The sequence below is a fragment of the Lithobates pipiens genome, unplaced genomic scaffold, assembly GCF_037356315.1.
Source record: "Lithobates pipiens isolate NorthernLeopardFrog02 unplaced genomic scaffold, aLitPip1_a1.2 Scaffold_19, whole genome shotgun sequence".
Classification (NCBI taxonomy): Eukaryota; Metazoa; Chordata; class Amphibia; order Anura; family Ranidae; genus Lithobates; species Lithobates pipiens.
Genome location: NW_027507764.1, coordinates 111,246,003 through 111,263,234, shown reverse-complemented (window position 1 = coordinate 111,263,234; position 17,232 = coordinate 111,246,003).

The window sequence follows — 17,232 nt, the reverse complement described above, 5'->3', positions numbered from 1 at the left end:
GAGTTTAGCTTAAGTGTACAACTTTCTAAAGCTTATGGATGATGGATGTACAGAGATTCTACATCCTTAGTGACTAGAAGTGTATTTGGTGGTAATTGTAAATTGTTTAAATCAGTTGTATATTGAAATCAGTTGCGTCTTGCAGTAAACTTGGAGTATTCATAAATAACAGTTTTAAAAATTTTTATACAAGGCCTGACATTTGTTCAGTAAGATGGGTCTGCCTGGATTTCCTGGCTTGTTAACTGCTTCAGCCCTGGAAGATTTTACCCCTTTCCTGACCAGAGCACTTTTTACAATTTGGCACTGCGTTGCTTTAACTGACAATTGCGCGGTCATGCTATGGTGTAAACAAACAACATTTGCGTCCTTTTTTTCCTACAAATAGAGCTTTCTTTTGGTGGCATTTGATCACCTCTGCATTTTTTTTTTGCGCTATAAACAAAAAAAGAGCAACAATTTTGAAAAAAACACAATGTTTTTTACTTTTTGCTATAATAAATATCCCCAAAAATGTTTTTAAAAAACAAATTTCTTCATCACTACATATTTTTGGTAAAAAAAAAAAAAATCACAATAAGCGTATATTGATTGGTCTGTGCAAAAGTTATAGTGTCTACAAACTATGGGAAAGATGTATGCCATTTTTATGGCATTTTTTATTATTATTGTTTTTCTACTAGTAATGGCAGTGATCTGAGATTTTCAGCAGTACTGTGACATTGTGGCAGACAGATCAGACACTTTTGACACATTTTTGGGACCATTGACATTTATTCAGCGATCATTGCTATATAAATGCAATGATTACTGTGTAAATGTCACTGGTAGGGAAGTGGTTAACACTAGGGGGCGAGTAAGTGGTTAATTGTGTTCCCTAGTTAGTGTTTCTAACTGTATGGGGATAGGACTGACTGGGAGAGGAGACATATCGTTGTTCCTACTTAGTTGGAACAAACGATATGTTTCATCTCCCCTGACAGAACAGGGATTTGTTTACACACACAAATTCACTGTGTCGACTCTCCTACCCAGGGTCATGAGTGATCGTGTCTCCCGCCATGCAGTGAGTGTGTGCACCCCTTGTGGCTCTTAAAGAGGAAAATTTACCCATACAGGGTTTCGCCCAGCAGAGCCATTCTGCGGACGTATATCGGCGTGAGTTGGTCGGCAAGTGATTAATCTTGGGCAACATGTAGAAGTCCCCACTTTCTGGATTATACGGAATTGCATTGACAAATTCTGAATGTAGGTGGCCTGGTATTGTTTTAAAGAGACCTTTTAATTGCTTAGTAAAATCCTGGGTCGGATCATAATCCAGTTTTTTTTATAGTAAGTAGCATTTGCCAGCTGCTTCGGGCCCTCTCAATAAAACAATACCAGCCTGCCTACATTCAAAATTTATCAATGCGATTCTGAATAATCCAGAAATTGGAGACTTTTACACGCTGCCCAAGCTAGGAAATCCTGGCAGACCCACCATAAAAGGTATGAATACACTTACCAAACAAATCTCAGGCCTCAAAGAAAAAATTTTAAAGCCATTAGTCATAAATACTGCTAGTTTCCTGCAAGACACAACTGATTTTCTGAACAAACTCAGCAACATACAACAATTCTTGTCAAATACACTTTTGGTCACTATGGATGTAGAATCTCTGTATAGTAACATCCCTCACAGGGATGGTTTATCTGCATGTCGCAGATTCTTATCATCCTCACCACACCATAAATACACTGCTGAGGATGTTACACAGCTCATTGAAGTGAACTACTTAACTTTTAGCAGTGACATCTATCTTCAGTGTATGGGTACTGCTATGGGAAGTAAAATGGCACCCCAATATGCAAACTTATTTATGGCTGACCTGGAGGACAAATTCCAGTACAGCATACAACAAAAGCCATACAGATACTATTATATCAAATTGAAAAGGGATTTTTCAGACACACATTTCAACTTCCTAGACACCACAAGACAAATTTTACACTTTGATATACAGGAAACCTAGTAGTGACAGATGCAACTAACTCCACAATTCCAGTTTTCATCCCCAACACACCAAACAGGCCATACACAACCAGGCCATCAGATGCCACCGATTATGCTCAGACCCAGAAGACCAAGATAAAACATCTCAGAACAGGGCCTGGTTTCTCCGCTTTCCATATTGCCTTTTTATACATTGTGATCACTATTTTTTTATATATTTTTCTGTTTTATTTGTACGTGGTTTTTATACAAATAAATGGCCATCCTTTTTTGACCTACACCACAGCAGGCTTTATTCCTTCTGTTTTTATATACTCTCTGTCTACGAGATGGTTTGAACCTCCAGTGGGGAATTCCTTGTTTGGTGGCCTCCCTTTCATCTTCCTGACTCCATCAAGAGAATATTGGATTCCCAGAGGTTACCGTGGACCACTCCATATCGATTGAGGGATTCCTGGCGGCCTGCTGCACTGTCTTTGCGTGCTCGTTGGTTTCATCCTGCATGCTTGTTCGTCCTGGTGTCGCTGATACGTAGGTCTATTGGCTCTGGTAAGAGTACCCATCTTTTTTTGCATACCATCGAAGTTATTTCTTCAGGGATCCACTTATCATTTCTGGCTTATTATGCACCAACTGACTTCTGTTTGGACTGATCTATGTTATGTTATTTTTCTACGGATTTATGTTTTTCAAGTTTGATATTATATTGATGTTGATGTTCATCCATTCACATTTTTCACTTTTGATATTTATGCACTTTATATACACTGTTTTTAATCACCAGTGCTACATTTTTGTTTCTTCACATTTATGAATTTTGTCACATTCATATGTAGCTGTTTCTCCGTGCTATTTCGCAGATTAGCACAATAATTTTTTGCACTTTTACAGGCGTCGATGATGATCTTCTGACTGTCACCGGGCCGGCCGGACACTGTCGAACAACAGATGCGTCCACATCCGCTCACCAGAGGCTCTCTATCCACACTGCCTAGACTGCAGCACCCACTCTCTCACTGCCTAAACGTCCACTCGCTGCATCCAGATGAAGGCCATGATCCCAAAAGACCGACTCTTCCTCCCCTCAGGCTATTTATCTCCTCTCCAGCATTCTGCATTCGCCCTTCAGCCAGTTGAAACTTGTAGTCCGCAACAGTCCAGCTCAGACAAAAACGCAGATTTCTGGACTACATGTCCCAAGATCTGGTGCTCCTCTCTCACAAATTCTTGCTTGCTCTGCATTCAGTATGTGGTAAACAGGGTCTGCACTGGACACTAGAGGAAACAGTCTCCCAGTGGCAAATGCTGCAAGTGCCTCTGTCACTGAAGGCAATTTAGCCAGCTCCTGGCTACATCTTCAACTCCTTTCGGAACAATCCATTGTTCCATCTTCAAAAGGAGACACATACAGTATCTCACAAAAGGGAGTACAGCCCTCACATTTTTGTAAATATTTTATCTTTTTATGTGACAACACTGAAGAAATGACACTTTGCTACATTATAAATCAGTGAGTGTACAGCTTGTATAACAGAGTAAATTTCCTGCCCCCTCAAAATAACGCAACACACAGCCATTAATGTCTAAACCTCTGGCAATAAAAGTGAGTACACCCCTAAGTGAAAATGTCCAAATTGGGCCCAAAGTGTCAAAATTTGGTGTGGCCACCATTATTTTCCAGCACTGTCTTAACCCTCTTGGGCATGGAGTTCAACAGAGCTTCACAGGTTGCCAGTGGAGTCCTCTTTCACTCCTCCACAATGACATCACGGAGCTGGTGGATGTTAGAGACCCTGCGCCCCTCAACCTTCTATTTGAAGATGCCCTACAGATGCTCAATAAGCTTTAGGTTTGGAGACATGCTTGGCCAGTCCACCACCTTTACCCTCAGCTTTTTTAGCAGTGGCCTTCTTGGAGGTGTGTTTGGGGTCACATTAGAATACTGCACTGCAGTCCAGTCATAGACGGGAGGGGATCATGCATTGCTTCAGTATGTCACAGTACATGTTGGCATTCATGGTTCCCTCAATGAACTGTAGCTCCCCAGTGCCGGCAGCACTCATGCAGCCCCAGACCATGACACTCCCACCACAATGCCTGACTGTAGGCAAGACACACTTGCCTTTGTACTACTCATCTAGTTGCCGCCACACACACTTGACACCATATGAACCAAATACGTTTATTTTGGTCTCATAAGACCACAGGACATGGTTCCAGTAATCCATGTCCTTAGTCTGCTTGGCCTCAGCAATCTATTTGTGGGCTTTCTTATGCATCATCTTTAGAAGAGGCTTCCTTCTGAGACGACAACCATGCAGACCAATTTGATGCAGTATGTGGCGTATGGTCTGAGCACTGAGAGGCTGACCCTTCACCCCTTCAATCTCTTCAGCAATGCTGGCAGCACTCATACCTCTATTTCCCAAAGACAACATCTGGATATGACGCTGAGCATGTGCACTCATCTTCTTCGGTCGACCATGGCGAGGCGTGTTCTGAGTGGAACCTGTCTTGTTAAACCACTGTAGGGTCTTGGTCACGTGCTGCAACTAATTTTCAGAGTCTTGGCAATCTTCTTTTAGACTAGGCCATCCTTATTTAGAGCAACAATTCTTTTTTTCAGATCCTCAGAGAGTTCTTTGCCAGGAGGTGCCATGTTGAACTTCCAGTGACCAGTATGAGATTGTGAGAGTGATAACACCAAATTTAACACACCTGCTCCCCATTCACACCTGAGACTTTGTAACACTAACGAGTCACATGATACCGGGGATGGAAAATGGCTAATTGGGCCCAATTTGGACATTTCAACTTAGGGGTGTACTCACTTTTGTTGCCAGAGGTTTAGACATTAATGGCTGTGTTGAGTTATTTTGAGGGGCCAGAAAATTTACACTCTTATACAAGCTGTACACTCACTACTTTACATTGTAGCAACATGTCATTTCGTCTGTGTTGTCACATGAAAATTATAATAAAATAATTAGAAAAATGTGAGGGGGTGTACTCACTTTTGTGAGATACTGTAAGTATAAAAACTGGCATCCATAATCAAATGACACAGGCACAGCTTAAATCGACGAAAAAAATGGAAGTAGATGTTAGTAAACTTATGATGATATAATGATATAAATTGATAAAAAAAATCATAAAAAGCCAAAGCTATGCCTACTAGATATGTAAAAAAAAATTGTTATACTCTATTGATCAATTACCCTCTTGTCTATCACCCAGAAAAAAAACACATCTTATGTATTTTATAAGCTTCCAACAGATAAACCTTTTTATCACTATCCATATGTTTATGTAAGCACAGCTGTTGGAATACTGCCCTCTAGTGGCATTTAGCTAGAGATAAGTATCAGTAGATGCATTGTTGATCCTAATGGCTGCATGTGAATAATGCTGTAAGATCATAATGTATAATATAATTATTATTATTGTTATTATTATACAGAATTTATATAGCGCCAACAGTTTGCGCAGTGCTTTACAACATGAGGGCACACAGTACAGTTGCAATATAATTCAATACACAATTAGGGATGGCCGAACGGCTCGTCCGGCGGTCGTTTCGCGGCGAATTTCGGCTGTTCGCGGTCCACCCGATCAGCGGACTATTGCCACCGTTCGCCCGGTGGACTTCCGTGTTTACTGTGTAAAAGACACATCCATCATGGGGTACAGGACAGCCAATTGAGACATTACAGCACATGGACACTTGGACATTCCCCCTAACTTATAAATAGACCCGATCCGGCGGCCATTTTACATTCTTTCGTATGTCACTATAGGGAGAGGTTGCTGTGTGGAGCAGGGAGAGACTTCAGTGACCCAAATCGCTAGCTATTAGGTCCACAAAAGTTATTTTAAGGACTGGTATCATGGTATAGGTGTTAGGTGTAGTTCAGGATATAGGTTTGAGGCAGTGCTGTGCTAGTGATTGTTGCAGCAGCCTGAGTGTCTTTTGTCAGTGTAGAGAAAGGGACAGGACGCTGTGTGCTGCAGGGACAGTCAGTTTAATCATTATCTGTTACTATTAGGTCCACAAAAGTGCTATTCAAGTTATTGTTCCAGCAGCCTCTGTTTTGTCAGTTTAAATAGGGACAGGCAGGAAGCTGTGTGTGAGGCAGTGAGGGACAGTCAGTTTAATCAGTAGCTGTTACTATTAGGTCAACAAAGGTTCTTTTCAGGACTGGTATGGTAATAGGCTTGTACACGTATAATATTCTTTCTTCCAAATATAGAAAGAATATTATACTTGACTGCTGCCCTTTTGCTGCAGTAGTCCTTTATCAGTATAGGGACTGAGATACAGTCTGCTAATCATTCACAACCTACTTGTTCCACAAAGGTCCTTATAAGGACCGGTAAGGTCTAGGGTACTACAGTACAGAGGGTTGGGTGAGGTACAGTCTGCTATTCCTTAAGGACTGGTATACGTCCACAATACATAGGGTTGAGGTGCACTACTGCTGACTGCTGCCCTATACTGCAGCAGTCCTTTATCAGTATAGGGACTGAGAGTTTTGTCACAGGGTCATTTAAAAAATTACAGGCAGAGGAAGAGGCAGGCCCTTCCGCAGGGGTGGTAGGGGTAGGGCAGGAGCAACAGGCTTGAGCCAAAGTGGGAAGTTGCAGAAGGTGCGTTCAATTACTTTAAAGAACGCACCAGACTTGGTTGAGTGGCTCACTCAGCCTTACTCTTCTGCACCCTCCTCATCCTCTCAATCTGCACCCTCTTCTTCACTCTCTGCTATGTGCACCCCCAAAGACACTACCACCAACAACACCACCACCACCACATACCTTCCGCTTGAGTCACAGGAATTATTGTCCGATCCATATCAAGACATTTCTGATGCGCAGCCACTCTTGGTATTGGATCAGGAAGAGGATGTAGCAACAACCGCCACTCAGCAGTCTGACGACAGTACCCAGATCAGCCCAAGGAGGAGGTTGGTCCCCGCTGTTGCTGCCTACTCCGAGATCTCTACTTATAGCGGTGGGGAAGGTGACGTTGATGATGACGTGTCTAGTGATGTCACGTGGGTGCCCACAAGAGAGGAAGAGGAGGGGAGATCAGAGGGAGATATGGACCAGCAGATAGGGGGGAGAAGCAGGAATAACTCACATTGCACAGGAGGGACAAAGCAGACTGCAAATGTATCAGGAGCGAGTCATCGACCATGTACGGTCACATCTGGCGCTCCCAGGACACCGGCACATGGCTCCGCAGTGTGGGCTTTTTTTAACGTGTCCGCTGCTGACAATAGCGCTGCCATCTGCAATCTTTGCAGTCAACGCATTAGTCGCGGTAAGCCCAACACTCACCTAGGGATGACCACCTTAAGAAGGCACATGAGCAGCCATCACCGAGCCCAGTGGGAGCAACGGAACACACAAAGCCACACTCCAAGCTCTCACCGTCCAGCCTCGTCTTCTATTTCTTCTTCTCCTCTCTCCTCACAATTGTCCTCCACTCCACCTTCCATCACGCCAAGCTCACATTTTTCTGCAAAAAGGCAGGCTTCCATGGGCCTAATGTTCGAGCGTAAAAAAATGATGACGCCGGATAACCCTCTTGCCCAACGGTTGACGGCTGGCTTGTCAGAACTGATAGCCCGCCAACTACTGCCATATAAACTGGTGGACTCGAAGGCCTTTCGAAAATTTGTGGCCATTGGAACACCACAATGGAAGGTCCCAGGAAGGAAGTATTTCTCTGAGAAGGGCATCCCAGAGCTATATGGCCATGTTCAGCGGCAAGTGAATGTATCTCTGGCACACAGTGTCGGTGCCAAGATACATTTGACCACAGACACATGGTCTAGCAAACACGGGCAGGGAAGGTATATCACTTTTACTGCCCACTGGGTGAACCTTCTGACGGCCGTCAAGCATGTAACCTGTGGCACCCGTGTAGATTTGGTTTTACCGCCACGGATTGCATGCAGGCCTGGCTCTTCTCCTCCTCCACCTCCTACTCCATCCTCCTCCCGCTCCTCCTCGGCTGACTCCTCCTTTTCCGCTGCTAGCGTCTCTTCCGCTGCGCCGCCCAAGCTCCACAGAACCTATTCGACATGCCAGGTGAGACGTTGCCATGCCGTGCTGCGTCTGTTGTGCCTGGAAGCCAAGAGCCACACTGGCCCGGCACTCCTTTCAGCTTTGCGTTCACAGGCAGATCAGTGGCTAACACCGCTCAATTTGACAGTTGGTAAAGTGGTGTGTGACAACGGTGCCAATCTGCTTAGCGCATTGAAACAGGGCAAAATCACGCACGTGCCATGCATGGCACACGTCTTAAACTTGGTCATGCAGCGATTCGTTGTCAAATACCCTGGGGTCCAGGACATCTTGCGGCAGCCAAGGAAAATCTCGGCCCATTTCAGAAGATCTTACACGGCCATGGCTCGCCTTGCTGACATTCAGCGGCGACACAATCTGCCGGTCAGACGTCTTATTTGCGATTGCCCGACGCAATGGATTTCAACCTTCTATATGCTCCAGCAGAAACGTGCAGTTAACGTCTACCTGTATGAACTCTGCGGCAGAACAGGTTCTGGCGAGCTGGGTTTTTTTTCACCGCACCAGTGGCTGCTCATGCGCAACGCATGCAGACTTCTGCGCCCATTTGAGGAGATCACCAAACTGGTCAGTCGCAGCCATGGCGCCATCAGTGACATGGTACCTTATGCCTTCTTTATGGAGCGTGCATTGCGTCGTGTCATTGATCAAGCTGTGGAGGAGCAGGAGCGGGAAGATGAGGAAGTCGCAATGCTGGATGAATTCCCAGGGGGGGCTACTCTATCTGAGACAAGTGAACAACAGGAGTCTGAAGAGGAGTCAGAGGAGGATGGTGCTGGGGCGGATGAGGAGGAGCAAGAAGAGCATGCTTTAAACCTTTCTGGGATCCCTGTTGTGCGTGGATGGGGAGAGGAGAATGAAGAGGACGACATTATCCTGGATGATGAGCAGGAGCCAGGCCACCACACCGCTTCCACTTTAGTGCAAATGGGGGCCTTCATGCTCCAGTGTTTTAATAGGGACCCCCGTATAAAAAGCATAAGGGTCAAGGACTAGTACTGGGTGGCAACGTACTTAGACCCCCGGTACAAACACAAAATGGTGGAAATGTTACCGCCGTCACAGAGGGCTGTCAGAATGGAGCACTTCCAGGCCTTGCTTCGAGAAATGCTGCATTCTGCTTTTGCGTGCGCTGGCAGAAGAGCAATTCCCACTCCCAGAGAAGGAGTTGCGGGTACCAATCCAACAGCGCCTGCAAGAAGTGGCCGGTTTGAAGATGTGTTGGTGACTTCGGATATGAGGTCATTCTTTCAGCCGACCCATCGACAGGTGTCATCCGGATCCAGCATCACGGAACGCCTAGACCGTCAGGTGTCTGACTACATCGGGTTAACGGCCGATTTGGACGCTCTGAGGAGTGATGAACCCCTGGACTACTGGGTGGGCAGGCTTGACCTCTGGCCAGAGCTTGCCCAATTTGCAATCGAACTGTTGGCTTGCCCCTCGTCCAGTGTCCTGTCCGAAAGGACGTTCAGTGCAGCAGGGGGGATCGTGACCGATAAGCGTACTCGCCTAGCTCACGACAGTGTTAACTACCTCACATTTCTAAAAATGAATGAGGCATGGATCTCGGAGAAATTCAACACATGTGACCAGTAGACCATGTATAAGTCTAGAAACGATTTTTTTAATCGAGCACACAGACCTTCTTTCTTCATTTGGCTCACTTCCTTGTCCAAAAAAAGCACACCGTACTATATGCCCATACCCTCCTGTTTGAAGAGGTTGAGCGGTGTCATATTTCTACTGGGGCTGCTTATTATGAGGGGCTCCCACCATCCCTGTGCTGTGCTGACTTTCTCCTGGGGCTGCTTATTATGAGGGGCTCCCACCATCCCTGTGCTGTGCTGACTTCCTCCTGGGGCTGCTTATTATGAGGGGCTCCCACCATCCCTGTGCTGTGCTGACTTCCTCCTGGGGCTGTACCTCTGCTGTGCATATTATGAGGGGCTCCCACCATCCCTGTGCTATGCTCATTATAAGGGGCCCCCACCATCCCTGTGCTATGCTCATTATGAGGGGCTTCCACCATCCCTGTGCTGTGCTGACTTCCTCCTGGGGCTGTACCTCTGCTGTGCATATTATGAGGGGCTCCCACCATCCCTGTGTTATGCTCATTATGAGGGGCTCCCACCATCCCTGTGCTATGCTCATTATGAGGGGCTCCCACCATCCCTGTGCTGTGCTGACTTCCTCCTGGGGCTGCTTATTATGAGGGGCTCCCACCATCCCTGTGCTATGCTGACATCCTCCTGGAGCTGCTTATTATGAGGTGCTCCCACCATCCCTGTGCTGTGCTGACTTCCTCATGGGGCTGTACCTCTGCTGTGCATATTATGAGGGGCTCCCACCATCCCTGTGCTATTCTCATTATGAGGGGCTCCCCCCATCCCTGTGCTATGCTGACTTTCTCCTGGGGCTGCTTACGGTGCAGGTGTCAGTGCTGTATATCACGGTGCTGGTGTCAGTGCTTTATATCACGTTGCTGGTGTCAGTGCTTTATGTCACGCTGCTGATGTCAGTGCTCTCTATCACGGTGTTGGTGTCAGATCACTCTATCACGGTGCAGGTGTCATTGCTGTATGTCATGCTGCTGATGTCAGTGCTCTCTATCACGGTGCTGGTGTCAGTGCTGTATATCACGGTGCTGGTGTCAGTGCTTTATGTCACGCTGCTGATGTCAGTGCTCTCTATCACGGTGCAGGTGTCATTGCTGTATGTCACGCTGCTAATGTCAGTGCTCTCTATCACGGTGCTGCTGTCAGTGCTGTATATCACGGTGCTGGTGTCAGTGCTTTATGTCACGCTGCTGATGCCAGTGCTCTCTATCACGGTGCTGGTGTCAGTGCTGTATATCACGGTGCTGGTGTCAGTGCTTTATGTCACGCTGCTGATGTCAGTGCTCTCTATCACGGTGCTGGTGTCAGATCACTCTATCACGGTGCAGGTGTCATTGCTGTATGTCACACTGCTGATGTCAGTGCTGTATATCACGGTGCTGGTGTCATTGCTGTATGTCACGCTGCTGGTGATCATCTCCTGCACCCTCTTCTTTGCCTACCCTGACCTTCCCTCTCCTCCATTGCCTTCATGCGCTCCACAGTCCTGAATTGTCACAACAATTTCACATATAAAAAAAGAATGCTTGTAGTTGTCGATCCCAGATTCACCTCATACATGTGTTATGTCATTGGCCATGTGGTGGGACTATGTTTGCACAGCTAGTAATTATTTTGTGGCTGCAAATTTGACCTGTAGGTTTGCAAAGTTTGCCTCCCATTGAAGTCAATGGGGCCCTCCGTGAACGTTACAGTTCGCTAACTATCGGCCGCGTTCGCTGTCCGCGTTCGCGAAACGTCCCGTCGGAAGTTCGTCCATCACTATACACAATGACTCAGAGGGCCCTGGGGTCAAATGATACAAAAGGTAATATGTATACATACACCTGGTTAGCTCAATAACTCTAAATATGAAAAACAAAACTGTAGTTGTGGGTAGTTGGGATTATTAATACTCCCCACATTTCCAGTTTTGTAATTAATTCCTGGGATGAGGTGCCTTATCAGAAACGGACCCCACTGCTATCTTTTCCAATTTTTCTAAATATGAATACAAATTAATAATTCATTGTGACAAAGCTTATTGTAATGCAAGATTACTCTTGTTTTCTTACATTGTGAGCTCCATTATATGCATCATTGAAGTCCCCCCACTGATGGAAATGGTGAGAACAAAGATGGCCACTGCTTATCAATTGACCACATTTGACCTACATTTTTAAGATATGTAGCTCTTTGTGAATGAAGGTTTTAGTCTGTAGAAAATAGCATTATTTAATGTAACTGCAGCTTGATGATCCAGATATTAGGCTGCAAACATTTTTGAACAAACCAGCAAAACATATAATGTGAAAGAGCTTTTATAGCTCACTAATTCAGGAGCTAGGTCTGTCAGGTAAATGCTTTGGAGTATTATACTCAGAGATGTGTTTCACTTACTGGCATCTAAATATTTGCAATTTACACATCTGTCCACAACTGACATTCACTGAAAAAAGGGTAACTTGTGTAAGACATTGCAGGTTGTGAAGATAGTCACACAGAGGTCAGCAGTTAGTTGCTGTTGTAGGTAGGTACCCCATTGCTGCTTCACAAGGCCTTACCCTGCAAATGGGGCCCTACCTGTAAACTGGGAAATTCAGGGCATATTCAGTACTTTATATCTACTCAAGCACACACAGACCTGCTTATATGGCAACACATGCAATGATGATGGTTTGAGATGCACTCCCCCATCCTCCTCATTTAAGTCAATAACAAGGCCCCATGTACCCAGAATACCCCTCACATGGGGCCCTGACATTTTCCATGTTTCAGATTAGGGATCTGAAAGTCCAGCCGAACACGTGGTGTGTCTCCCTTATGGGGTTCTCTCTCACCACCAGAAGAGTGACTCTTTTCCCTAATAACCATTAGTGCTCGCAGTTACTCTATTGCCCAGGTATTGACTGTGCATTCTGATTTACACCTGTAATCTCCCACATCACTTCCAAATCTTCATGCCACAAAGATGCTGCCTGTTGCATTTTAACCTGTGTGTCACGCATAGCTCCCAACTGTCCCTGATTTCGAGGGACTGTCCCTCATTTTAAACAATGTCCCTCTGTCCTCCTCGTTTGTCCCTCATTTTGGTCTGTTCTATATAATTGTGTATAAAATGTGCTTTTTATCTTTCAAAAATGTTTCTCAGTGCTAAACCTTCCATCCAATTTCTAAATGACTGCATTTTTAAAATTTAAAAGCCAATATAAAGGAATAGTAGTGGTAAAAAAAAGCCATTGTGGATTTAATTAACCTTTTTTTTTGGTTAATTCTCATTTAAAGGAGGGGGTGGCAGGGGACGTGTCCTATGCCTACATACATTTGCTAGTAGGTGTCCCTCATTCCCATCTCAAAATGTTGGGGGGTATGATCATGTACCTGGTAGGAGACTGAATTGACAAGGTCGGCCTGTCTCGTATCTCTAAGCCAGGCCCCACTGACAGTGCTACAGATGGTGCCAAGGGACAGGAGGAACAGGAGTGCTGGCAGTTGTTGATAGCAGAACTTGCAGCCGGATATGTAGACTCGAAAGGTCAGGCAGGGCATCAGGTAAGGAACAGAGACAATGCAGGGTAGACCAGCCGAGGTTAAAAGGGTACACCACAGGTTACAAAAAAGGAGTCCACTGCCCCCACCTATAACTGGCCATTGCAGCAAGCAGCATTGGAAGGCAGCATATGATAGAAAAAATCCAAAGATAAATCCAAGGAAAACTCCAAGCTCACTTACCGACCAGCCCGCTGATAACCAAATTAACCTGTCTAACCTTAAAAACAGGGGTTTAGTCTGCACACATTTGCAAATACATGTGTAAGCTACATGCCCTGCCAAGGCACCCTGGTATTTGTAGTCCAATCATTAGCTGGTGAAGGATTCCACAATAAAAGCAATTGCATCCTTATGGATAGAGGGAGGGCAGAGTTCACCACAGGTTCTGGATGCATGGCTTGTCAGAGCTCCCAGAAGGCTTGAAGCAGAAACACACTGCAACAACTGGAACTGAGATGAGTGGCAGCCAGGGCAGGCATAACATGGAGCCAACCTGGAGACAGAAGCATAGTCAGAGGGGCAGCAATGAGCAGGCAAAGAAGTACAGAAACATCAGGCAGAGGCATGGTCAGAAATGAGCCAAGGTCAGCAACCGATAAGCAGAAGCATGAATAGGATCCAATGTCAGGTCAATAACAAGCTTGGTCAGCAATGGATATGATGCAGGATACAAGCAGGACACACAAGAATAGCTATAACAAACTAAATAACAAAGACCAGTCAGCACTGAGAGTGAGCAAGAGCATCCCTTGGACTGTCTGGCACCAACAGGAACTGTGGACATGGTCCTGCATGCTTGCACATGTGCGCCCCTTTGCACAATTCTATGAGCAGTACTATGTGCATGCACACATTTGTGCGCCCAACATCTTATAGTAATTTTCTGACATTGTGGCTGCCCATATTACACATATGTGAGTCAACAAAGAGTAAAGATCCTATTAAAGAGATGCCATGGCTGGGCCGGAAGTGGTTCATCTTTTTTTTTATATAAAAGTAAATAGTCTGCAACAATGGGAATGGTGTGAATCCATCGATTTAGTAAGTGGCTACGCACAGGCCATGCAGATGGTAAATATTCCCATAATATGGCAATTCTTCAACAATGTCTAGCAAGGTGTAAGGAGTGTGAATTGCCGCACTCACCATTCTGTAACCTATCCTGGCTTAATTTTGAAGTCCCATTCAATGTTGACATCCCCAGGTCTTAAAAGAGAAGTAAGGGTTTTTTCCCCCCTTTTATACTAATCTAGGTGGATGCAGCATGCTACTGATGATGCATGTTTCCCCCGGCGTCTCTACACTGAGAACCGAGCAATCGAACACCACCAATGACTCGGTTCTCACAGATCCCTGAGAGGAGATCTGCTGACTGTCAATCAGCAGCTCCCCTCTCTGCTCCTCCATACTCACTGGAACGCTGCGCTGTGGAGAGGAGGGGAGCGACCATCTCAGTCTCTCAGCGACTCACTGAGAGGCTGAGACATGAATCAGTCCAGGCACCTGGCGGATCCATACTTTATTGTTGTGGGGACGTGGTGCTTGGACTGATTCCAGTGACGTCAGCAGAGAGAGGGATTCAGACAGCTCTCTGCTGAAAATGGGTCACAGGAGTGCAAAATGAATTGCACTGCTATGATCCATAGTAGAAGCCCAGCCAAACAAGCTCAGGCTGGATTTCTCCTTCAAAGCAGAACTCAACTGCATCTGAGCACCACAATCTGAAAACACTATTTATTTTGTTTTAATATCTAAAGCAAACTCACCAATCCATCCATGTCTCTGTGCTTTATTTTGTTATTTTGCAATCACTTATAATGTCCCCCCCCCCCCCCCCCTAGCATTTCTAGCTGTGGTCATCCTGAGTAGTGATGGACGAACGTTTCGCCCGGCGGTCGTTTCGCGGCGAATTTCCGACATTCGCGGTCCGCACGTTCGAACGCCTTTTTCCGTCGTTCGCCGCGGCGGACTTACGTGTTTAATGTATACAAGAACTTTAACCTTTGGTGACACGTTTATCATGTGATACAGGACAGCCAATTGAGACATGACAGCACATGGACACTTGGACATTCCCCCTAACCTATAAATACACCCGATCCGGTGGCCATTTTACATTCTTTCTTCTGTTACGATAGGGACAGGTTCCTGTGTGGAGTAGGGAGAGATAAACCACTAGCTATTTGGTACACAAAAGTTCTTTTCAGGACTGGTATAGGTGTTAGGTGTTGATAGGTTTGCTGTGCTGCTGATTCTTGCAGCAGCCTGAGTGTCTTTTGTTAGTTTAGAGAAAGGGAAAGGACGGTGTATGCTACAGGGACAGCCAGATTAGTCTTTCATCATCATCATCATCATCATCATCATTAGCTGTTACTATCAAGGTCCACAAAAGAGCTGTTCCAGTAACCACTAATCGTTCTCTTTTTTTGCCAATTTGTATAGGGACAGGAAGGAAGCAGTGTTGTCAGGCAGTGAGGGTAATTTTAAAGACTTGCTGTTATTATTAGTTCCACAAAGGTTCTTTTCAGGACTGGTATCAGTGGTACAGTAATAGGCTTGTACATGTATAATATTCTTTCTTCCAAATATAGAAAGGATATTATACTTGACTGCTGCCCTTCTGCTGCAGTCTGCTAAACATTCACAACTCACTTGTTCCACAAAAGTTCTTATAAGGACTGGTAACTTGGTATAGGGTGCTACGGTACATAGGCTTGAGTGCGGTACAGTCTGCTGTTCTGTAAGGACCGCTATCGGTCCACAATAGATAGGGTTGACGTGCACCACTGCTGACCGCTGCCCTATACTGCAGCAGTCCTTCAGCGGTATAGGGACTGACGTACAGTCTGCTAATCACTAACACACAACCTGCTTGTTCCACAAAAGTTCTTATAAGGACTGGTAACTTGGTATAGGGTGCTACGGTACATAGGCTTGAGTGCGGTACAGTCTGCTGTTCTGTAAGGACCGCTATCGGTCCACAATAGATAGGGTTGACGTGCACCACTGCTGACCGCTGCCCTATACTGCAGCAGTCCTTCAGCGGTATAGGGACTGACGTACAGTCTGCTAAACACTAATACACAACCTGCTTGGTCCACAAAAGTTCTTATAAGGACTGGTAACTTGGTATAGGGTGCTACGGTACATAGGCTTGAGTGCGGTACAGTCTGCTGTTCTGTAAGGACCGCTATCGGTCCACAATAGATAGGGTTGACGTGCACCACTGCTGACCGCTGCCCTATACTGCAGCAGTCCTTCAGCGGTATAGGGACTGACGTACAGTCTGCTAAACACTAATACACAACCTGCTTGGTCCACAAAAGTTCTTATAAGGACTGGTAACTTGGTATAGGGTGCTACGGTACATAGGCTTGAGTGCGGTACAGTCTGCTGTTCTGTAAGGACCGCTATCGGTCCACAATAGATAGGGTTGACGTGCACCACTGCTGACCGCTGCCCTATACTGCAGCAGTCCTTCAGCGGTATAGGGACTGACGTACAGTCTGCTAAACACTAATACACAACCTGCTTGGTCCACAAAAGTTCTTATAAGGACTGGTAACTTGGTATAGGGTGCTACGGTACATAGGCTTGAGTGCGGTACAGTCTGCTGTTCTGTAAGGACCGCTATAGGTCCACAATAGATAGGGTTGACGTGCACCACTGCTGACCGCTGCCCTATACTGCAGCAGTCCTTCAGCGGTATAGGGACTGACGTACAGTCTGCTCACTTCCTTGACCCAAAAAAGCACACCGTACTATATGCCCCTACCCTCCTCTTTGAAGAGGTTGAGCGGTGTCATATTTCTACTGGGGCTGCTTATGATATCCCTGTGCTGTGCTGACTTCCTCCTGGGGGTTCTTATTATGAAGGGATCACACTATCCCTGTGCTGTGCTGACTTCCTCCTGGGGGTTCTTATTATGAGGGGATCACACCATCCCTGTGCTGTGCTGACTTCCTCCTGGGGCTGCTTACGGTGCTGCTGTCAGTGCT